The 25355-nt window shown below is 43.4% G+C and overlaps 1 pseudogene; it reads left to right on the forward strand.

The window, feature by feature from the left end:
* Positions 1 to 12986: 12986 nt before the first annotated feature.
* LOC107546442 (TATA box-binding protein-associated factor RNA polymerase I subunit D pseudogene) lies at positions 12987 to 13597 on the forward strand (annotated as a pseudogene).
* Positions 13598 to 25355: the final 11758 nt, after the last annotated feature.

Consider the following 25355-nt stretch of genomic DNA (forward strand, 5'->3'; position numbering starts at 1 on the left):
TAGAGGCATAATGTGGAAAGGAGAGTTTGTTTTAAGAGGCTGGTGTATAAATAGTGTTGAATTCCCGAATAAGACCTGATTCTACAGATAGTGGCAGGAATACCAAATTGCCCTTACCTGTCTCCCATTACCTTCTTTTTTCCACTGACTTGATTTTCAGCCAAAATAATCCCTCAGAAGAAAGAGCAGCTCATTGTTTCTATAAGCCAGGAATTCCAGGAGGGGAAAATGGCTGCCACGCCCCACAGCCTGTCTCTGAAGGCCAGAGAGACAGCCTCTTCCCCAAATTCTCTAGTTCAGGACCAGGACGGCGTTAGCATAAAGTGGAGGAAGAGCCCGGAATGTGGCTCACATTAGCAGACAATATTGCTTTGATTGCAGACAACACACATGAATTGAATTGATAAAGGAATCTTCCAATCAAAGCCAGAAATGAGTGGAAATTAACTTTAACAAAGTAAGCAACTGTGCTCAAGAGACGGATGGAAGAAACCCGCACATACTTGGTGCGTGTCAGAGACACAGAGGAGCAAAGTGTTCAGGCCCATCAGTGAGTGCGAGAGTGATTAATAAACACTTACGTGGACATTCATCCGACAGGAGGCTGACAAAGCCCCACAATGATGGGGAGAAGGGGCACTTCTTCTTGATAGATGTATGTGAAATGCTCATTTACTCCTTTTTGATGGATTTAAATGTCCAGGTACTCTCTCCATAGAAATTGATTCTGAAATGGTGCTGGGTTAAAAATAAGGGCTAGAGATATAACTACATCAATGTGGCAGGAAATATATTCATCCTAGTCATCAGCGCGTAGACTGAAAATGTGCTGTAGATTAATGGAGGTCTGCGGGGGGTGGGTAATACTTATTCTTTTTAAAGTATATGGTAAGCACACAGGTACACAATCACTCTGCCTGAGATTCTGTAAGTAGCGTTAGAGACTAAGTACCAGCCTTTTCTTCCCTAGCCTGAAACAGTTTAAAAATCACCTATTGGAAACCAGTTCTCAAAAAAGAGACTTAAGTTTGGACTCACTAAGGTTTTCACTTGGTCTGAATTTTCCAATGAAGGAGGCATGAATGTGGCCACAGAAGACCTGTTAATATGTCCCCCAGAGGCAGGAAGCTCATTCATTCAGGCCTCCATCCATTCTCTTCTTCCCAGATAACAAGGCAGGGTTTGGTCTGTCAGAGAGAATTATCCACCGTTGGCCCCCCAGCCTCCGGCATTCCATCTGGCATTCTCCTGTGCCCACTCAGGCGGACCCTGCCTAAGTGTGTGTTTGAAGGAAGAGAGTCCGATTGTGTGACTATTGTGCAATTTCTGCCCACACCAATGGTATGAGGGCACAAAAGGTACTCTGAGGTATAAATCTCCCAGGGAGACAAGACGTGTCTCCATCAGTCTCTAGTCTAAGGCAAGAGAAGTCTATCTTTGGGGCTCTAAATAGGACGGTTGTGGTTGACCCCATTGCTATCATTCCCAGAGACTAAGACACCATAAATGGTCTCATGAATCTTACAGTAAAATATCAGAAGCATTCTAAGGGGTCCCAAGACTCTATTTTTTGAAATGTATACCAGGGCACCAAAACACAATTCATGGTCCCTGCCAGGTCTCCTCTGTTCCTTTAGGGCTGAACAGTCTGGTGAGCGGGGCAGCCTTCCTTTAGGCTTTCCTCTCCAAAAGAGCCAAAAGAATGGTAAACTAAGGAATGCTCTCCAGTGCTCTGCAGGGTGGAACTGTATGTATTAGGATTTCTCCCAGCTGCAACCGACGAAATTTAACTAACAATGTTAAACACAAAGAAAATTATTTTCCCCCTAAAAACAATGTTCGGTGCAGCTATGCAGCAACACTCTGAGGGGACCCAGGCTTTCCTTATCTGTCTCTCCGGTATCTTTAGTCTGTTATCTTTTGTCTTCATGTGGGCCCAGCGATGGGCAGAATGCTCCTGCCTGCCAGACCTCACTATGTTCCAGGCAGGGAACTGTGATCAAGGGTGTCTCAGTTGGCTTGAGCTGCTATGACAAACACCACAAACTGGGTGACTAAATCAGTCCACATTTACTTTCTCACAGTCTGATGTCAGGGTGCCAGCAGGGTTGGTGCTTGGTGAGGGCCCTCCTCCTGTTTGCAGACGGCCATCTGCTCATTCTGTCCTCACACGGCATGTTTCTCACTTGAGCAGAGAGAGAGAGCAAGCTCTCTGGGGTCTCTTTTTAGAAGGGCACTAGTTCTACCTGGAGGGCTCCATCCTCATGACCTAATTCCCTCCCAAAGTCCACCTCCTAATGCCATTACATTTGAGATTAGGATTTTAACACATAAATGGGGGGGGGGGCACACAAACATTCAGTCCATAGAGGGATGATGGGAATCTTAGGGTAGGGTTTTTGTTGTTGTTGTTTTGTTTTTTGATTTTTAAGGGAAACCAAGTTTATTGAAGGAGAGACAAATCTCTCACCGCAGCGAGAGAGGTCTCAAATAGGTAGCCCCCTAGGGTAGGTTTTTAAGTGAGGTTGACTCAAGGTTTGATACCTGAGGTTCCTAAAACCCTGCAGCCTGCCAGGTTCACCTTTTGAAAAAAATATTTGATTGAAATAGCTTGTTTCCCCACCCCATCCCAGAAACCATGGGAAATGCAATGTCCTCCCGAGATTTCCTGGCCTCCTGCAGCCTGCTTCCACTGAAGCCCTTCTCTGTTTCCCACAGGAAGTTCCCTCACGCTCAGCTGCCCTTTATTCCCCCAAAATGTCATAAGATGGGGCTCGTGCAACCATGGTGTTTTCTTTTCAACTCATCCAAACTAGGAGTCCATGCAGATCTTTCATTCATTGTAGTTAGTTGGTATTTACTTCGATCACCTTCTTGGCTAAGGAATAAAACAACATTTAGGACAAAGTCTTTCTCAGAATAGTGAGTCTGCATTTTTAAAGGACATTTCCTGAGGAATGACTTACCTTTTTGTGCCTGCTATCTAATTCTCAAGGGCCTTACAGAGCAGAGCCTTCTTCTCCACCTTAAGATAATTTTTTCTTTTCTTATAGAGTTTTTAGGCTGATTTGTGTGTGTGGACTAAATACATAAGTGAGCACTAATTAGTCTCACCTATTTTAACAGACTTTAAGGTCATTTGTTTCTTAAGACCCAATAGTTATATTTCTTTTTTAAAAATTTATCTTTATTGTTGAAAGTATTACAGATGTCCCCCTTTTTCTCCCCATTGACCCCTTCTACCCCACATCTACCCCCCCCCCCAGGCCTTCCCTACACTATTGCTTGTGTCCATGGGTTATGCCTATATGCATATAAGTTCTTTGGTTAGTCTCTCCCTGCCCCCACCTTCCCTCTGAGATTCCTCAGTCTGCTCCATGCTTCTACGTCTCTGGACTTATTTTGTTCATCAGTTTATTTTGTTTATTAGATTACACATGTGAGTGAGATCATGTGACACTTGTCTTTCTCTGGCTGGCTTATTTTGCTTAGCATAATACTCTCCAGGTCCATCCATGCTCTCCCAAAGGGTAAGAGATCCTTCATTTTTACAGATACATAGTACTCCATGGTATAGCTTTTTAATCCACCCATCTACTGATGGGCACTTGGGCTGTTTCTAGATTTTAGCTATTATAAATTGCACTGCTATCAACATAGGGGTACATAAGTTCTTTCTGATTGGTGTTTTGAGTTTCTTAGGATATATTCCTAGACGTGACATCACTGGGTCAGATGGCAGTAGTCATTACCTTAACAGAAGAAAAACGAAGCTGAAGTTTTTTTTTGCCACCCATCATAAATATGAAAATGAACCATTTTTACTTTTAGTAATAAACAGCTAAAGGAAAAGACCATGTATGAACCTCCCTCCATTAGGCCAATCAATAGAGATCTGGACTTTTTGCCCCTGGTTGAGACTCCTGCTTGAGAACAAATGTTAGAATGAAGCACATTTCTTGCAAAAGCCCAAGGACAAAAGGACCTGCTGATTGCTGACCAGGTGACTCTGAGAAATGCCAGGCCTGGAGCTCAGGTTTTGAACTGTCACATGGTAGGAGGCAGTGATGAATGGAGTTCCCGTTTGAAGGTCTCAGCTGCCATGAATGAGACAGTCCTGCTGTGCCTGCTGGGAACTGAGTTTTCTCAGCAGTCACTTACAGCTTGCTATAAAACCCTGTGCTACTCCTATGACAGGCAGGGCTGGGAGTTGCCATTGACACAGAATGCTGGGTGAGCACAGACCACCAGGTCTGAACATTGGTGGGGACAGATAGTCAGAGGAGGTTCAGAATCAGACTATCAGGGATTTGGTGAGGTTCTGGAATGAAGAGGGGACATAAAACTGCTTCCCTTTTGGGGGGTTCCATCAAGGCAGCTAGGAACTCATGTTGGGCAGTTGGAAATACAACCCTGAATGCTGTAACCTCCGTGTCTTCCAGTGCAGTCCTGGCTTCAACTGAGCCCCTCCAAAGAGGGAACTGAAGTTGAAAGCATGAGGCTGCCCTTGGAAGGACTGAAAAGTTACTCACCTCAAGGCTAGATCACAGGAGATCAGATCATCCAGGACTGTAGACGCCTGGAGTGGCTCGGGGGAAGTGTCCTGCAGCCCAGGAACCATAAAGGCACAGGTGCTTCTCCCAAGGGACTGCAGGTACAGATGCTTGGGACTCACTGGAAAGAGAGGAGGCAGGGGAATTTGGGGAACCAGGATGGCACCCAGGATTGGGAGGCACAGATTCATATACTATTGCTTTCTCCTTCATTCACTTATTTAACAGCCAGTCATTGGGACTATGCTAAAAGCTGAGGTCCCATGAAAGTGATAAGACACCGTCTCTGCTGACACAGAGGCTTACATGGATGTAAGAAAGGGAAGAAGTCCCCACACAGAAAGGTGGTGGCCAAAGGAGGGTGTGGAGAGCTTGTCAGGGGAGCTGAGGTTAGAGCAATGAGGAGGGGTTGCTCAGTGGATGGTAGGGAAAGGCATCTGAGCAGAGAGGGTATGTGAGGGCAGGTACAGAGCGGAGACAGCCTGCACTCTGGGTGAGATGCGGGGAGTTCTGTAAGACGGGGGACAAGGGTGAGGCCAGGGGAAAGGCTAGGCCAGAGACATAAATGTGATTTTGACCAGTGCTGCCCAATTGAAATATTATGTGGACTGCATATATAATTTTAAATTTTATAGTAGTAATATTTTAAAAGTTTTTTAAAAGGAGGTGAAATTAATTTTAATAATATAAATTTCAAAATAAAATATTTCAACATGTAATCAAGTATAAAAATTATTAATGACATATTTTATACTATTTTTCTAATTTATCAAAATCTGGCGGGTATTTTGCAATCACCATGCCTTGGATATGCTCCACAGCCATACACGGGGCTTATACTGGACAGCACATGTTTGTCTACATGAAGGGCCTGTCAGGCAGGCTGGGGACTGGATGTTACCCTGAGAGCAAAGAGAAGGTCATTAAAGAGTTTCAAAGAAAATATTGACTTGGTCAGTTTTGTGTTCTGGAAAGCTGGAAAGTTCTCTAGCTGAAGTGGAATGAGAAACCAATTGGGGCAGAATTACAATAAACCAGGCAGAAGGGAATGCCCTAAAATGAACAGTGTGAGCGCATGTGTACATGTGAGTGTGTGAGGAAGAGAGGTTAAATGCATGGCATAGCAAGATTAGAAAGCAGATTTCCCACAAGCAATGTGGATAATTTAACCACATTGTGTGCTTTTGGTTTTCCATGTAGATGACCCTGAAAGGCTGCTGCAGGCCTCCCCCTCCCCCAACCCAGGGGGAGGGCTCTCTGGTCTCGGAGTTGTCATGCCAATGCTACCATTCTGGAGAAGAGCTGCCCTGTAGGGGGCCTCAGGCCTGGAATCCCATGAGCCCCACATCACTCACTTTGAGACCAGCCCTGAACGCAGGAGCTTTGGCTCTGCTCCTCTCTCCTGCAGCAGAGTGGTGAATGGGCCAGGGCTCCAGCCCCTGTGCTACTGGTGAGGGGTTCTGAGGTGGGAGGCCCTGAGGGGAGGAAGAAGGCGCCACAGCCCCTACACCTCACACCGAGCTCAGGGAAGACCCCAGAATCTCAGGACAGGTACAACTGAGTTTCTCAGCCATGTATGCATGGCTTTGAGCAATTTTTCTGAGCCTTGGTTTCCTTATCTCAAAATGGAAATCATAGCTTACCTGATGGGGCTGTTTTGAGGAACACATAAGATAATATAGGCCAACGGCCTGGATCGGAGCCCTGCCAGTGGGCAACAAGCAGTGGGCACTTGTTCCCTTCCCACCACGGGGCTGTGCAGGTCTCATTCTGTCCCAGGATCCCACACCGGGCCCACCCAGGACTGCTGTGTCTGGCAACATGGGTAACCCTTCGCCATTACTCAGGACATGGTGGCTGGCCGGTGACAAAGGGACCCCAGTGAGAATACTATGCACATGTTGGCTGATGCTTCATAAGTGAGAAGTTCTCCCTCCCCTCCCCTCCCCTCCCCTCCCCTCCCCTCCCCTCCCCTCCCCTCCCCTCCCCTCCCCTCCCCTCCCCTCCCCTCCCCTCCCCTCCCCTCCCCTCCCCTCCTTTCCTTTCCCTTCTCTCCCAGTTTTCTGACTCTGCCTTTTCTTTGTGCTTCCAGAACCTGGACTCTCTGTCCTTGCCTCTCAACTAAACCAGTCTTAGTTTTTTCCTCTGCAAATAAACATAATCCACAGCCATCTCCTCTAAGGCTATTGAGACCCTCACAGAGTCAGGCCAGTGAAAACACTTTGTTATACTTGGCCAGAGAAAACCTCTCTGGCCAATCCTGTCCAGCAAAGACATTCAGGGGATGGCACTGTCTTGTCTGGGCAGGGCTTGGGGTGCCTGGGGGTGGGAGATTTAGAAAAAGTTGGAGGGGCTGCAGGTTTCCTGGAACCCATAAAGGCAGTAGGTTGGCCCCTTGTGTGGTAAGGATTGTGGAAAGCTGCTTTGGCATGTGTGACGCCATCTTCCTGTTATCCCCTTGGCTGGGTGGAATCAGTGATCATTACTGCGCTTGTTGGAAGCATTGTTCCAGTCAGCTCTTGGTGCCACACAGTGCCCCAGACAGTCCAGGTAAATGAGAGCATGAAGGAAGCCTTCTTGAATACAAAATTCTGTCCAGAGGCAGTCTCGGAGGTGATCTGCTTACAGGAATGCCCGTGCGTATGGGAAAGAAGCATATCCTGCCTCCTGCACCAGCTGGAGCTGTGGGCTGAGCCCTGGCAGGAGCTGGGTCCTATTTCATCCTCTGTGAGCACCTGTGTCTGCAGCCTGTCCTGAGAAGCAGCAGCTCAGGGGCTGACCTACTGATGCTGGGCACCCTGCCGTGAGCCTGTCTGGCATAAGCAGCAGCTCAGAGACACAGGAAGAAGCCTGGGACTTGCAGTCCTTCAGGTCTAGGTCAGCACTTACAGTGTGACCTTGAGCAAGGCATTTAACTTCATGAAGCCCAAGTGTTCACAACTGCAAAGCAAAACTGAAAATGCTTACCTGCTTTTACATGCAGGAGAGATGCAAAACTCAGATGAGGGGATGCGAAATGCTTAGTAAACAGAATCTCTGGACCAATGTGTGGTACTGTTCTTATCTGTTCTGCGAGGGACTATTCAAAATGCACAGCAGGACCCCTGATGAGGAAGCCTGAGATTATTGTGAGAGGGTCATGTGAGGGCTGGGTTCCCACAGAGGCTCCCAGTGCCCAGATAGCACTGCGCCTGGGTCCAGCTGACACACCTGGCCTTGGTTGATGGCCTAGGCATCAGCCTTAAGCCTCCTGAGACATCCAGGCAAATTCAAGTCTTCATAGTCAAGGGGTCTGGAGAACTTGGATTGGACCTGGAGGTCTCCAAAGGGCTCAGGCTGGTGAGGGGAAGTGATACAAGGTAAAGAAGGGAAAGCTGACCAGCTCCCACAAGGTGATGGTCATCCAACGCCAGCCTACCAGGGACCAAGGGCTAATCCTCTGCCTTACAGCAGCAGAACTTTTGCTTTCTTTCAGAGTTAATTAAACTTGGGAGTTCTGACTCTCCTCAAGGCTCATATAGGTTGATGCATAAAACTAGAATACCTGCTTACTAATTTACAGTGACAACATAATGGCCCAGTGGACCAAATCAACACATGACTTCATATTACATGAGCTATGCAAAAAGTAGAACTGTCAGAATTATCAATATTAACATTAGAAAATTATTTGGTGAACTTGGAATTGGAGCGCAGGGAGTTCCTTAGATGAGTTCGATTACAGTATTGAGACAGATACACTCTTTTCCCTGGAAGACAAGCCTGCCATGGGGATAAGGCAGGATCAACTTCTTGGTCAAACTGCCCTACTTCCAGACAGAGATCAAATGGACACTGCCAACAATGGTCTTAGGGCTTTTCTTTTTCTAACCTTCTGTTGTAGACCCACCGGTTGTCATCTCTTGGCATTTGCCCTGTTTAACTAAGATTCATATTTAACCCATCAGGTTACAGTGAGGTCCTGCAGGCCTGGGATCCATTGAGTTCCTATGTCTCTCTGCCTCCACCCTGTGGATTGCAGTTTCTCTCTGCAAGTTCTTATTTCTTATTTCCAAACACTTTGGAAAGAGAGGCAGGTGGAGACTAGGCTGGGTGGAGCATGATTGTGGGAGGTCCGTCAGCCTTAGAAGAAGATGCCCAGCAGCAGCTGGGGATACTAGATGCAGGACTTAGCCCCTTACAAAAGCTAGTTAATCGAAGGAGGCAGTCAGGCAAACAGATGGGCTCCAATACCAGCAGAGCCTCTTGACTCTACCCAGGAAAGCAAGTCAGTACCCAGGTCCTAAAGACTAAGCAGGCCAAGGTAGGTGGTGAGAGGAGGGGAGTAGACAAAGGGGTCTTGGTTCCTCCTGTTTGCCCCCAGGGCTCACCAGTTATGGAGAGGGCAAAAAAGCCAATGCCAGATGCTACATGCTGGTGAGGACTAGTTTGGGTTGGTTCATGTACTGGGAGAGGTGGTCCCTGCACATGAGTAGACCAGAGGCCTGCAAGGGCCTGATACCCTCAACCAGGTGGCACCAAGCTTAGCAAAAAAGTTGGAGAGCAGGCGACATTGACAAGTAGAAAAAAATCAATGCCGGTCTTGTGGGCCAAATAAAAATGTTCTGTGTGTTTTGGAAAGCTATTTGCCAGTTGAAAGTTAGGTCAGACCTGCCTAGTGATCTTCTCCTCTCTTCCCTAGGCTCACCCCTAACAGCTCACTTTGGGGACACGCTGATGAAATCCTTTTCCAGTCTGTGAACCACCATGTATCACTTTTAATCTCAGCCTGTGACAAAGGTTCTTGTGAGAGACTAAGTGGTTGCAAGCACTGGCTTCTGAGAGGGACAGTCTTTGTTTGAATCCCAGCTCTGCCACCTGCTGGCTGTGGGGATTTGTGCAAATCAGTTAACCTCTCAGAAGACTCAGTTTCATCACCGGTAAAATGGGAGAAATCATTTTTACCTCATTGCTTGTTGTGAGGATTAAATGCCAGTGCCTGGCATGAACAGACTCTCAACCAATATTTGTTGACTGATAAAATGAGATGATGCTAGTAAGATCCTAAGGCAGTGATTGACATATACTAAATGTTCAGTAAATATTCAACAATAAAAAGTGGTACTAACATTATCATTTGCAGTACTGCAGAGCTCAGGGCCCAGCCAAGTGGGCCACCTGAGCCTGTACACACAACTGTGGAGAGGAAGGGACAACATCTTAGAGTCCCTGAACATGTGGCCATAGTAGAAAACAAGCTCATACAACTAGAAAGCAATTTAAAATTTGGATGGTTTGTTTAAAGTGTTCCTGGTCAAGAACCCACATCCACCCAGGGTCAGCTCCCCCCTTTCCATTCCCCTTTGGATGGGCATGAAAGTACATGAGAGGGCACAGGCCCTTGACTCATTTTTCCCACGCAGCCTGGAAGCTCCTGGCCAGCTTCTGCATTTGCTCCCTCAAAGATGGAGCAAGAAAAGGAGTCCACATAGTTTCCTCCTTGTAGCTCAAAGGGTGGAAGCATACTTCCTTCTCTCAGTGTTGCTCAGACAGCCTTGGGAGATCCTGTCAAACAGTCATTTCATGTCCCCTTGAGGCCTCATTCCTTCTGGGAACTCGCATGCATGGGGCCCACACAGAAGTTCCCAGGATAAAATGGAAGGCTGCTGTCTGCCTCGGGGATCAGTCTATACAGCTCTCCCCTCCCACTACAGCCTAGGGGGTCTCAGACTTGCCTTCATGTGACCCAAGTTCCCAACACATTCTTAAGTGGTCTTTGGCCTGAGAAGCAGTAGGGCTGAGACAGATGCTGCTTTGGGGTTTGCAGGGCCTGTAAGATGGAGAGAAAGAGCACCCGTCTTTCTCTCCATCTTTCATCCTAGCCCTGTGTCATGCCAGCCTCCTCTGCCTAGTTAGACTTTCTCTGGGGGGAGCCATAAGGTTAAGGCAGCGACTGCCATCTAGAAGGAATGGGTACCTGAAGGCTACTTTGTCCCTCCCTTGTTGTTAATCATGGTAAGTTCAGAACTTGCTGGCCTTACACCTTCTCTGTTGCACAGTGAGGAAAATTTTAGAGATGATTTTCTGTTGGAAAGCAACATGCTCATAGTGTTTCAGGCTAGAAATTTCAAAAATCCACATTTGACATCAGCTGTCCAAAGCAGATGACAGGTGTCATTGAAGGGGAACTCAGGCAGGGATTTTTCTGCCCTGCCTCCACTCCCAGTCTGACCCAATGGAGTTAGGAGTGTGACTGAAAATAGTTTTGAAAAAGGTCATTATAAGAGTCATCTTTTCATCAAGCAGGACAGCAGGCAGATTGAAGATCATTATACTTGGAAATGTCCAGCAAACAGATGTTTCTGGTCTCTTGTTACTTCTAGAGGGACGAGCCCCTGAAAATGATTCAATCATAATTATTTTTTCAATTGCTTTGTCAGTAGAGTCATTCATTGTTTCCCAAGAAACCACATTTCCCAGGCCTGGCTTTGCAAAGGAGGCTGGAAGGAGCCATCACTCTTTCCCTAACATCTGTGCCAATCAACATCAAAATCCCTTCAAGACTTATGTCATCATCAGTTACAACAACAGCAATCACAGCACCCAGTGAGTGTCCATGATAGGTGGGCTCTGCAGTCCTCACAACAATCCTGCAGTTAGTATTGTTCTCCTCATTTCACACATAAGCAAACTGAGATCCAGAGACTTCTCATCACTGACATAAGACCTCCTGATGGTCCCTTTTGGCCTCAGTTCCCTCTCATGGAAATGCTCCTCCGAGGGTGACAGGACATGGACTCCTTCTTTCTCTCTCCTCTTTGCGCTGCCTCTTCTTCTTACTCTTCCTTTCAAAAATAAGCATCATGTACCTCTGAAGGGCAGTGATCCCTGAGAGACAAAAAACAAGCAAACAAAAACTACACACAAAAATGAGGTGAGCCCTGTGATTGCCCCAGATTCTACCAGGAGAGAGTATCCAGGCCACAGTGCAGGAAAAGAGTACCCAGGTGGAGCCCTATGGACTCCTGAGTTGAGAAGACAGAGATAAAAGTCTGGGGAGACCAAAGCAGCAGGAGTTCACAGAACAGTGCTGGAGTGGATAAAACTGCATGGAGAAAGGACCTGAAAATCTCCAGAGGCTCTCCCCAAGTATTCTGGAGAATACTGATCAATGTCTATATGTAATGAAACTACATAAAGTTGGAAAAAGAACTACCCAAAAGTTAAGAGGGCATAGTGCCCAGTGCCTACGCAGGGCTGGGGACAATACTTGCTCCCACCAACCAGGCTGGAAACGCCCATAATTCTCCAGGCACTTGGTGGATTATTTTGACAGTTGTTACTGAGTAGATGGGAATAATTACCTCCAGACTAAACATGCATATTGTCCTGGTTAACAAATCTTAAGGTGAACACTCAAAAGAAACAAATTGTTTCCAAGAACTTAACTTCATCCCAGAACAATGCTGAAGAATACTTATAGTAATACAAATATGTTCAACACACAAGAAGGAAAAATTTATGTCTGGCATGGGTAAAGATTACCAGGCATATAGAGAAGCTGAATATGGCCAACATTGAGGAGGAAAAATCAATTAATAAAAAATCACCCAGAATGTAAGGAAATTACATGAAGTTGTAGTTTAAAGCAAATATTAAAATTGATAGAAAAGCATATTAAAACAGTTATTATAATTGTATCCCATAATTCAAAAAGTTAAGTAGAAACATGGAAGATACCAAAAAAAAAAAAAAAAAAATCAAAATTATAGAGATGAAAATGTCAATACCTAAAATGAAAAAATACAATGGATAGGATTAATGGAAGATTAGTTTAGAAGAAAAGGTTAGTAAACTTGAAGACATAGCAATAGAAACTATCTAAAAAGAAACAGCGAGAAATAAAAATTGGAAAAAACGAACAGAGCATGAATGATTTGAAGGATAAATGTGAGTGCCCTGATATACATGTAATTAAAGTTTCTAAAGAAATACTTGAAGAAACAATTGTATTCAACAACTTCTTTAATACAATTAACCCACATATCCATAATGTCTAATGAAACTCAAGCACAAAAACATGAAGCAGGTTCCTCCCTCAGTGGCAACCAAACTGGCACCCCCCACACTCCCACCTCTCACTTTCTTTCCAGAGATAAATCGTAATGGTGAGATTTTGGCCCCACCACTTATGGGGTTAGAGGGTTGGCCTAGTCTTTTCTGCCTCTCAGTTGGAGAGGCAGGCAATTGTCACCTGTTGGAGTGCTGACATCAAGAGGTTGCTGGCTGCAGACCTCCGAGGCCTGGGTTTCAGACAGCAAGTAGGCAGCTGAGGGTTGTATGAAGCTGGAGCTTGTTGTAAGTCATCTGCTAACTTGGATGAAAATTTGGTTAAAGCAAAGAACAAGTGAGGAGAAACAATTTTGAGAGGGCCTCGGAAAATCCATACCAGGAATGCATTCTCTGGATTACATGTCATCTGATTCAGCCATGGAAATTGAAAATTGAAGTGATAACTCTTCCTCTGTAGCAGCTTATTTAAAACCCGTGTGTTCCTTACCTAAATGAAGGCAAAGAAATCCTATTAGAAAATGTGCTCTTTTCAAGTGTTCAAGCAAGAGATTCATCCAATGACTCATATTTATAACCAAGGCCATTGACTTTGAAAGCTATTTTTGAAAGACTTTTTAAAAAAAGAAGGAAAACATGAAAGGAGAAAATATAAGTCAACAAGAAGACCAAGGGGAAGACCAAAAGGAAGGAAAAACACTGAGTCACAAATAAATAAGAAACAATTTAAAGATAAAAGCCCTCGGTTCTCATTTTTAGAATCAGAGAATGGAAGAAAATCATTGCGTTGGAGTAAATTTTAACCTTTGAACAAGTTGTGGCAAGAGGATTTTCCAGCTACCTTGAAAACTGAAGTATGAGTACCACCTTCATTTAAACAGATGAATGTTGGTGAAGATTTAGAAAAAGACCTTGATAGTCACAGATATACTTGTATGACAATGGATCTACCTGTCTTATTGAAGAGTCAGCATAAATTTATTCATGTGAAATAATTTTGGTCCTAGGTTTTATCAAAGTAAATATTTTAAAATTTTAATATAAAAAAAACCCAAAAACATGAGGCGAATGATGCCAGACCACTTTATAATCAAATTGCTCAAAACCAATGATAAAGAGAAAATCTTAAAAGTAACCAGAGAAAGAAGTCACATTACATAAGGATAAAATAAGGACGACAGACTTTCTCATAGGTAGTGATGCAAGTGAGAAGATGGTGGAGAAACATATTTAAAATATTGAAAGAAAAACATTGTAATCTATAAATCTTTCAAAAACAAAGCTGAAATAAAGACTTTTTTTCAGAGACACAAAAGTTCACATACTTTATCACCACTAGGCCATACTATAAGAATGTTAAAAGAAATCCTGTAAGCAGACAGAAAATGATATCAAATTGGCATGAGTCTACCTAAAGCAATGAAAAATATCAGGAAAAGTAACTGGAGGCTGATTATTTGGAGCATGTCCAGACCGGAGGCAGCAGTTCCACCCAAGTCAAGAGCACTATCCTGAAAACAAAGAAATGAAATGCCAGAATACTTGTGGCCAGGGTTTGACCTTTTGAAGAACCTTCCTAGGGACTCTGATCAGCACAAAACCACAAAGATATTGATAATAGTGGCCACACAAACAGAACAGTCCAACATAGGAGACTGAGATTTGACGACCTTCACCCTTACGCTGAGAGGTTCTAATCAGCTTTTCAGTCTCTATCTTAAATATAAACAAACAAGGAACAACGAGAATGCTGAGAAAAAGTCTCTAACATGGAAGATAGAGGCCAAAACCACAAATGGAGAAAAAGAAAATCAGCAAAACTTGGATGTATATAGGAACTGTTCAGGGAGCTAAAAAAATATTTAATATCCTCAGAGAGACTATGGGAAATACTGTATCCATGAAACAAGACCAGGTTACTATTAAAAACAGAACAGAGAACAGCAAAGTTCTTAGAAATAAAAGTTAAGATAACATAAGGAAAAGAAAACCTCTAAGAAAAATAGAGCAAAAAGTCAAGTTTGTGAAAATAGAAGATAAAATATTTGGAAATTAGAGGCCCGGTCCAGGAGATCCCATATCCAAGCAATGGATATTATACAAAGAAAGAACTGAAAAAAGGGAGGAAATGACTCATGAACTAAAAGATGAGATTGTAAATTGAAAGGGGATAGTAAGTGTTAATGCAAAAGAAAAAAATAGAACCATATCAGGGAACATGAATAAAAAAATTTAGAACACTGGAAACAAAGTCCCACAAGTCTCATATAAAGGATCAAGAATCCGAATGGCTTTGAACTTTTAATAGCAACAATGGAAGCTAAAAGATCAATGAGATGATGACTTTAAATTCTGAAGGAAAAATATTTCCAATCTAAAATTCTATACCAACCAAGTTCTCAATAAACTGTGAGGGCAAAATGAAGACATTTTCAGATATGCCAGGTCTCAAGAATTTTTCTTCTTATGCAGCCTTTCTTGGAAAACTATAGGAGAATGTGTTCCACCAAAACAAGAGTAACTCAAGTAAGAGGAACATAAAGGGAAACAGGAACAAGATAGCTAACATAAGAAAAAAGGGAAAGGACTCCTCAAGGAAGTGACAAAAAAGAGACCTCAGGCTTCCAGTCAAGATGGTAAACACAGTACTCGAATTCTCTCACAACCACATAAAAAATACAACTAAACTTTGCCTGGCCGGGGTGGCTCAGTGGTTGAGCATCGACCTGTGATCCAGAAGATCACAGTTTGATTCCCAGTCAGGGCACATGAGGGCTCGATCCCCAGCCAGGGGAATGCAGGAGGCAGCCGATCAACGATGACTCATCAGTGATGTCTCTATCTGTCTTTCTCCCTCTCCCTTCCTCTCTCTGAAATCAATAAAGCCATATTAAAAAAGCAAAAACAAAAACAGAACTGCCTGAAATCTAGCTGAATGGGAGTCTCCTACAACTTGGGAATTAAAGAAGTCACATTGAGACTGGTAGGAGGGATAGAGACACAGAACTGGCTGGTCCCAAAATATCCCAATATTTTGGATACAGAGGTCCCCCACTGAGGAGCAAGGGCACCAGCCCCACACCAAACTCCTCCAGTCCAGAGTTCCAGTGCTGGAAAGAGAAGTCCCCATAACTTGGGGCTGTAAAAAAAGGTGAGATTTGTGGCTGAGTGACACGGAGGCTGCTGGAGTCCTAGTCACTTCCTCTTAAAGAGCCTGTGCATGCACTTACTCAGGCTCAGTTTCTCTGAGCTCCAGTGCTGGGGCAGCTGCTTGAAAGGAACCAGGGACATATGGGGAGGAACTAAATTGCCTGGCATTGGGGCAAGAGCTGGGGGACAATCTTTCTGCCAGACAAAAGTGCTAGCAGAGGCCATTGTCCCTTTTCTGAGCCCTTCCCCAGACAAAGCTGGCAGGCAGGCACTATATCCAAGTCTCCATCAACCTGGCTCGCACTGTTAGCCCTGCCTTGGTGATGCCCTGGTGATTCCCTGAAATCCTGCCCCGCCCAACTTGCTGGCCCATCCAAGTCCTTTCCAGTGGATTTTCCATACAATTGGCCTCTCTTGTCTCATGTCTCAGACTTTCCAATGTCTCAAACAAGCAGCATCTGGCCTCCTTATACCTCTTGTCTCTTGCTCAGTGGCCCCAGGCACTGCACTAGTGGCACCGGCCTTGTTTCACAACTTGGCCTCTCTTGGGCACCTCCAAGTCCAACACAAGTAGCAACCATCTTCAGATTGCTCTATAGCTCATGCTGGTTGGCCCAAGGCAGAACAAAGGTGGTAGTTGACTTTGCACCTCCTGGGAGGCCTCAGAACCAGTGCACCTGGTGGGTAGCTTTAGGCCATAGCAGATTACAACCCTACTACCTCTATGAGTGACACACTCAAGGGTTAGATGTGGTGAGCACCAAAGCCCCACCGAAGCAAGCCCTGCTCCATAGGGTCGCAGCTCATCCTCTATAGTTGCCGCTAGTCCTCACAGGCAGTTGGCCTGGGGGTCAATCCTTCCCAGTGATGCCAACAGCAAACAACGCTCAACTACAATAGGACAGTGCACACAGCCCATGCAGAGGAACACTTCTAATGCCCAGCTCAGATGACTGGGAAGGCTGTGCCACTGGGCCCTATAGGACACCTACTACACAAGGCCACTCTACCAAGTCCAAGTGACATAGCATCTCTACCTAATACATAGAAACAAACACATGGAAGCAGACAAAGTGAGGAAACAAAAAAACATATCACAAATGAAAGAACAGGAGAAATCTCCAGAAAAAGAACTACATGAAATGGAAGCAAGAAAACTACCAGATACAAAGCTCAAAACAATGGTTATAAGGAAGCTCAGGAAACTTGGTGAGAACTTCAAGGAACTTAGAGAGAACTTCCAAGAACTTAATGAGAACATAAACATCATTAAAAAGGACCAGACAGAAATGAAGGATACACTAACTGAAATGAAGAATAATATAAGGGAATCAACAATACAGTAGAGGAAACTGAGAATCAAACCAGTAATTTAGAATATGAAGAAGCAAAAGCACCCAATCAGAACAGCAAAAAAGGAAAAGAATAAAAAAATATGAAGATAGTGTAAGGAGCCTCTGGGACAACTTCAAGCATACCAACATTGGTGTCACAGGGCTTCCAGAAGGAGAGGAGAGAGAGCAAGAAATTTGCAAAATTAATGACAGACCACTTCCCTAATCTGGTGAAGGAAATAGACATTCAAGCCCAGGAAGCATAGAGAGTCCCAAATAAGATGAACCCAAAGAGGTCCACACCAAGACACATCATAATTAAAATGTCAAAAGTAAAGACAAAGAATCTTAAAAGCAGCAAGAGAAAAACAATTAGTTACCTACAAGGGAGGACCTATGTGACTTTCAGTTGATATCTCAACAGAAACTTTGCAGGTTAGAAGGGAGTAGCAAGAAATATTCAAAGTGATCAAAATCAAGGTCCTACAACCAAGATTACTCTACCTAGCATTTAGATTTGAAGGTCAGATAAAGAGCTTCACAGATAAGAAAAAGCTAAAGGAGTTCATCACCACCAAACCAGTATTACATGAAATGTTAAAGGGTCTTCTTTAAGAAGAAAAAAAATAAAGATAAAAAATATGAACAATAAAAAGACAATAAATACATATCTATCAATAATTGAATCTAAAAATCAAAATAAGCAAACAAGCAACAGGAACAGACTCATAGATACAAGAACATTTTGATGGTTGCCAGATGGGAGGAGGGATGGGTGGGTGGGTGAAAAAGGTGAAGGTATTTAGAAGTAAAATTAGTAGTTACAGAATAGTCATAAGGCTGTAAAGTACAGCATAGGGAATATAATCAATAATATTCTAATAACTATGTATTGTGTCAGCTGGGTATGAGATTTATCAGGATGATCACTGAGTAAGTTATGTTATGTCTCATCACTGGGGTGTACACTTAAAACTAATATAATATTGTATGTCAACTGTAATTGAAAAATAAAAAATGATTTAGAGAGAGAGAGAGAGCCCAGGGAGATAGTTACACACACCAGGCTTGGGGAGCAGCCCCTCCTTATTGGAGCAGGGCAGAGAGTTTCTCAGGAAGATGAAATTTGTAAACCATTTAGGTAATGGAGCATCTTAAGAAGAGATTTAACAAGAGGTGGAGAGTTTGGGGTTGGATTAGTAATAAGTACAAAAAGTATTCTAGGCAAATAAGAAAAGAAAACTAAAAGCTGTGCAGAAATAAAAGGTAATTATAATTTACTACATAGCTTAGCTCTGAATAGAGTTTCCACATCATAATAATGTTCATTAATCTTCTTGGATGGATAGATAGTTTTCATCAAATTTAGAAATATTTTAGCTATCATTTCTTCAACAACTTTTTTTGCCCCCTTCTCTCTTTTCTTCCTTTCTGTAACTCTATGCAAATGTTGTTATGGTTGATGGTGTCCCACAGGTCTCTGAGGATCTGTTAATTTTTCTTTATTTTTTATGTTTTTCAGATTGGATAATTTCTTTTGACTTATCTTCAAGTTCACTGATTCCTGTCATCTCAGATTTTCTGTTGAAGCTTTTATTTTCTAGTTACTTATTTCACTTTTTGACTAAAGATCCCCCCCCCAACCTTTTTTGGTCTATGTTCTGGTTCTAAGTTGGCAGTCTTTCTCTCTCTGGTTCTAGGTATGGCATTCTCCATAGTCCTCTCCAGGTCTATCAATGCTGTCCCAAAGGGTAAGAGATCCTTCCTTTTTACAGCTGCATAGTATTCCATGGTGTAAATGTATCACAGCTTTTTCACTCTCCCCCCCCCTTTTTTGTTAATCCTCATCCAAGGATATTTTTCCATTGATTTTTAGAGAGAGTGAAAGGAAGGAAGGGAGGGAGAAAGAGAGAGAGAGAGGAACATTGATGTGAGAGAGACACATTGATTGGTTGCTTCCTGCAGGTGCCAAGGCTGGGGAGTGTACCTGTAACCCAGGTACATGCCCTTGACTATGAATCAAACCCACAATTCTTTGGTGCATGGGCCAATGCTCTGACCACTAAGCCACATGGCTAGGGCATAAGTTGATATTCTCATTTTGATGAGTCATTGTCATCATACTTTCCTTTAGTTCTTTTTTTTAAAATTAATTTTGTTGCTGAGAGTATTACAGATGTCCTCCATTTTTCCTGCTTTGCCCCTTCCACCCATCTCCTACCTTACCCCAGGCCTTCACCTGTCTATTGTCTGTGTCCATGGGCTATGCATATGTACTTATAAGTTCTTTGGTTAATCTCTTCCCACTCTCCTTTCCTCCTTCCGTCTGAGATCTGTCAGTTTGTTTCATGATTCCGTGTCTACAGTGCTATCTTGTTTGTCAATTTATTTTGTTCCTTAGATTCCACATATAAGTGAGATCATGTGATACTTGTCTTTCTCTGACTGGCTTATTTTGCTTAGCATAACTTTTTCCAGGTCCATCCATGCTGTCTCAAAGGATAAGAGAGCTTTCTTTTTTACAGATGCACAGCATTCCATCATGTAAATGTACCACAGCCTTTTTTTTTTTTTTTAAATATATCTTTATTGATTTCAAAGAGAGGAAAGGAGAGCGAGAGAGAGAGATAGAAATATCAATGATGAGAGAGTTATTGATTGAGCCCACAACCCGGGCATGTGCCCTGACCGGGAATCAAACCCGGATTGTCTGTATCCTAGGTTGATGCTCAACCGCTGAGCCACGCCTGGCCAGGCCACCACAGCTTTTTTGTTGTTGAAAGTATTACAGATGTCCCCTTTCCCCCCCATTGATCCCCTCCACCCAGCATCCCCCCCCCCAGGTATTCACACTACTGTCTGTGTCCATAGGTCATGTATATATGCATCTAAGTTCTTGATTACCCCCATCCCCACATTCCTCATCTCCACCTTCCCTCTGAAATTCATCCAGCCTCTCAGTGGATCTATATCTCTGTATCTATCTTGTTCATCAGCTTGTTTTGTTCATTAGATTCCACATATGAGAGAGATCATGTGGTATTTGTCTTTCTGTGACTGGCTTATTTCACTTAGCATAGTCCTCTCCAGGTCCATCAATGCTATCCCAAAGGGTAAGAGATCCTTCCTTTTTACAGCTGCATAGTATTCCATGGTGTAAATGTACCACAGCTTTTTAACCCACACACCTACTGATGGGCACTTGGGCTGTTTCCAGATCTTAGCTATTGGTAAATACTGCTGCGATGAACATAGGGGTGCACATATTCTTTCTGATTGGTGTTTTGGGATTCTTAGGATATATTCCTAGAACAGGGATCATTGGGTCAATGGCAGTTCCATTTTAATTTTTTGAGAAACTTCCATACTGTTTCCATTAGTGGCTTCACCAGTCTGCATTCCCACTAGCAGTGTACTAAGCTTCCCTTTTCTCCACATCCTTGTCAGAACTTGTCATTTGTAGATTTGTTGATGGTAGCCATTCTGATAGTTGTCAGGTGATATCTTAGTGTGGTTTTAATTTGCTTCTCTCTGATGATTAGGGACATTGAGTGTCATTTTATATGTCTATTGGCCATCTGAATGTCCTCATTGGAAAAGTGTCTATTCAGATCATTGGTATATTTTTTAATTGGGTTGTTTGTCTTCTTGGGGTTGAGTTGTATAAGTTCTTTATGTATTTTGGAAGTTAACCCTTTATCAGATGTATCATTGGTGAATATGTTCTCCTATTCAGTAGGTTCTCTTTTCATTTTGTTGATGTTATCTTTTACTGTGCAAAAGCTTTTAAGTTTGATGTAATCCCATTTGTTTATTTTTTCATTTGTTTTCCTTGACTGAGGAGATATATCAGCAAAAATATGGCTACAAGAGATGTCTGATATTTTACTGCCAACGTTTTCTTCTTGGAATTTTATGGTTTTGTGATTTACATTTAAGTCTTTTATCCATTTTGAGTTTATTCTTGTGTATGGCGTAAGTTGGTGGTCTGGTTTCATTTTTTTGCATGTACCTGTCCAATTTTCTCAACACCATTTATTGAAGAGACTGTTTTCACTGTATGCTCTTGCCTCCTTTTCAAATACTAACTAACCATAATGGCATGGGTCAATTTCCAAGGTCTTTGTTCTGTTCCACTGATTTTTATGCTGTTCTTGTGCCAGTACCAGGCTGTTTTGGTTTCAGTGGCTTTGTAGTATCATTTGATATTTGGTATAGTGATTCCTCCAACTTTTTTTCTCTTTCTCTAGATTCCTACAACTATTTGGGGTCTTTTTTGGTTCCACATTAATGTTTGGAATATTTGTTCTAGTTTTGTGAAATATGCTGTTGGTATTTTAATAGCAATTGCATTGAATCTATGGATTGCTTTGGGTAGTATGGACCTTTTAGTGATGTTAATTCTTCCAATCCATGAACATGGTATATTCTTCTACCTGTTTGTACCTTCTTTTTCTTTTATGTAGTTTTCTGAGTACAGGTGTTTTGCCTCTCTGGTCAAGATTATTCTTAGGTTATCTTATTATTTTGTTGTTGTTGTGATAGTAAATGGTATTGTTTTTTAGTTTCTCTTTCTGAGAGTTCATTATTGGTGTATAAAAATGCCATCAATTTTCAGATGTTACTTTTGTATCCTGCTACATTGATAAATTCATCTGTTAAATTTAGTAGTATTTTAGTGGAGTCTTTAGAGTGTTCTAAACGTAATATTATGTCACCTGAGAATAATGAGAATTCTACTTCCTCCTTTCCAACTTGTATGTCTTTTATTTTTTCTTCTTGCTGATCGCTGTGACAAGGACTTCCAGTACTATGTTGAATAAGAGTGGTGAAAGTGGATAACCTGTTGTGTTCCTGTTCTTAAGAAAATTTTTTTTAGTTTTTCCCCATTGAGTATGATGTTGGCTGTAGGTTTGTCATATATGGCCTTTTTTATGTTGAGGTATGTTCCCTCTATCCCCACTTTTGTGAGAGTTTTTATAAAAAATGGGTGCTGGGCCCTAGCCGGTTTTGCTCAGTGGCTAGAGCATCAGCCTGTGGACTGAAGTGTCTCAGGTTTGATTCTGATTAAGGGCACATACCTCAGTTGCAGGCTCAATCCCTGGCTCTGTCGGGGCATGTGCAGAAGGCAACCAATTGATGTGTCTCTCACATTGATGTTTCCCTCTCTCTCTCTCTCTCTATCTCTCTCTCTCTCTCCCTTCCACTCTTTCTGGAAAGCAATGGAAAAAATATCCTTGGGTGATAAATAAATAAATAAATAAATAAATAAATAAATAGGTGCTGGAATTTGTTGAATGCTTTTTCTGCATCTATTGATATGATCATGTGATTTTTGTCCATTTTGTTTATGTGATGTATCATATTGATTTGCAAATATTCAAACAGCCTTGCATCCCCAAAATAAATCCCACTTGGTCTTTTTTTTTAATTTTAATTTATCTTTATTGTTGAAAGTATTACAGGTGTCCCATTCCCCCCCTCCTCCATTGACCCCTTCCACCTCGCTCCCACCCCCTCTCCAGGCCTTCACCCCATTATTGACTGTGTCCATGGGTCATGTATATATGCATATAACTTCTTTGGTTAATCTCTTCCTACCCTCCACTCCCCTTCCCTCTTTCCTCTGAAATATGATCATCTGTTACATGTATCAGTGTCTCTGGATCTATTTAGTTCATCAGATTGTTTTGTTCATTAGCTTCTTCTTAAAGAAGACCCTTCAACATTTCCTGTAGTGCTGGTCTGGTGGTGATGAACTCCTTTAGCTTTTTCTTATCTGTGAAGCTCTTTATCTGACCTTCAGTTCTAAATGATAGCTTTGCAGGGTAGAGCAATCTTGGTTGTAGTCCCTTGTTTTTCATCACTTTGAATATTTCTTGCCACTCCCTTTTGGCCTGCAAAGTTTCTGTTGAGAAATCAGCTGACAGTCATATGGGGGCTCCCCTGTAGGTAACTAATTGCTTTTCTCTTGGTGCTTTTAAGATTCTCTTTGTCTTTAACCTTTGGCATTTTAATTTTGATGTGTCTTGCTGTGGGCCTCTTTGGGTTCCTCTTGTTTGGGGCCCTCTGTGCTTCCTGGACTTGTAAGTCTATTTCTTTACCCGGGTAGGGGAAGTTTTCTATAATTATTTTTTCAAATAGGTTTTCAATTTCTTGCTCTCTTACTTCTCCTTCTGGCACCCCAATAATACAAATGTTGGGCCTCTTGAAGTTGTCCCAGAGGCTCCTTATACTATCTTCATATTTATGGATTCTTTTTTCTTTTTGCTCTTCTGGTTGGGTGTTTTTTCTTTCCTCATGTTCCAAATTGCTGATTTGATTCTCAGCGTCCTCTACTCTGCTGTTGATTCCCTGTAAATTATTCTTCATTTCAGTTCGTGTAGCCTTCATTTAAAATTGGTACTTTATTATGTCATCGATTTTCTCAGTTATTTTTGTCATACTCTTACTAATATGGTTGAGCATCCTTATAAGCAAAATTCTGAACTCTGTATCTGTTAGCTTGCTTGGATCTATTTCATTGAGTTCCTCTTCTAGAGATTTCTTCTGCTCTTTCCTTTGTGACATGTTTCTTTGCCTCTGCATTTTGGCTGCTTCCAGGTGTTTGTCTCTATGTATTAGGTAGAGCAACTGTCTCCTGGAATTTGTAGAGTGGCTTTGTGTAGTAGGTGTCCTGTAAGGTCCAGTGACTCAGCCTCCACAGTCGCCTGAGCTGGGCCTTCTAGGTGCTCCCCTGTGTGGGCTGTGTGCACTGTCCTGTTGTACTTGAGCCTTGGTTGCTGTTGGCGTCACTGGGAGGAATTGACCCCCAGGCCAATCGGCTGTGAGGACCAGCTGCAACTACAGCCAAAGAACTGCTATGCTGGAAATACCTCTATGGAGCAGGGTTTACTTCAGTGGAGCTTTGGTGTTCATCAAGTGTACCTCTTGAGTGTGTCACTCTTGGATGTGGTAGGGTTGTAACCCAGTGTGGTCGAGTCTGACCACCAGGTGCACTGTCTCTGGGGCCTCCCACGAGGTGAAAAGTCATCCTGTGCCAGTGCCTTGCCCAGGGCCACCCAGCATGAGCTACACAGCAAACTGTAGTTGGCTGCTACTTGTGCTGGGCTTGGCATTGTCTAGCAGAGGCCAAGCTATGAATCAATGCAGGCTTCCGTTAGTGCCAGGCTTGGGGCTGCTTATCAAGCTGTATGGGGCTCGCTGCTTCTTGTTTGAGAGATTTTAGGAAAGCCCTAAGCATGAGGCTCAAGAGGCCACTAGCATAGAAAAGCCACTGGAAATGGCCTGGATGAGCTTGCAAGTAGGGAGGTGCAGGGTCTCCGGGAATCACCAGGGCAGGGCCAAAGGTGTGAGTCAGGTGCTGGCGATTCAAATATGGCACCTGCCTGCCGGCTGTGTGTGGGGAGGGCTCGCCAAAGGAGCAATGGCTTCTCTGAGCTGTTCTGCCTGGGAGAAAGCTGCCCCTCCACCTCTCACCCCAATTTCAGGCAGCTTAGTTCCTCCCTGAATGTCTCAGGTTCCTATTAAGCTGCTGCCTGGTGTTGGGCTCAGAGGGAGTGCAACTGAGTGAGTCAGTGCGCAGGCCCTTTAAGAGGAGCTGCCTGGGACTCCCGCAACCTCTGAGACCCTCAGCAACAGTCCCCGCTGGTTTTCATAGCCCGAAGGTGTGGGGACGTCTCTTCCCAGCCCTGGAGCCCTGGGCTGGGAGCCCAATGTGGGGCTGGGACCCCTCACTCCTCCGGGAAACCTTCACCGCTGAGATGTCCCTCCCAGGTCTAAACCGCAGCACCAGGTGTGGGCCCGTGGCAGCGTCTCCGTGATTCAGCCCCAATCTACCCAAGTCTCCACCCTTCCTACCGGTCTCGGTGCTTCTTCAGGTCCCTGGTTGTAGGGCTTCTGTTCAGCCAGATATCAGGAGGCTCTGAGTGATGGTGGTTCTGTATTTTAGTTGTAATTTTGATGTGGTTGCAGGAGGTGGCGGGTACAGCTGTTACCTACATGACCATCTTGTTTCCTCTCCCTTCCACTTGGTCGTGGTGTATGATCTTTTTAATGTATGGCTGGATCTGATTTGCTAATATTTTGTTGAGGATTTTAGCATCTATGTTCATTAGGGATAATGGTCTGTAATTTTCTTTTTTTGTAGTGTCTCAATCTGGTTTTGGGAATAGAATGATGCTGGCCTCCTAAAAAGAACTTGGGAGTCTTCCCTCCTCTTGAATTTTCTGGAATAATTTGAGGAGAATAGGTGTTAATTCTTCTTTGA

Source organism: Miniopterus natalensis, chromosome 2, assembly GCF_054644295.1.
Source record: "Miniopterus natalensis isolate mMinNat1 chromosome 2, mMinNat1.hap1, whole genome shotgun sequence".
NCBI lineage: Eukaryota > Metazoa > Chordata > Mammalia > Chiroptera > Miniopteridae > Miniopterus > Miniopterus natalensis.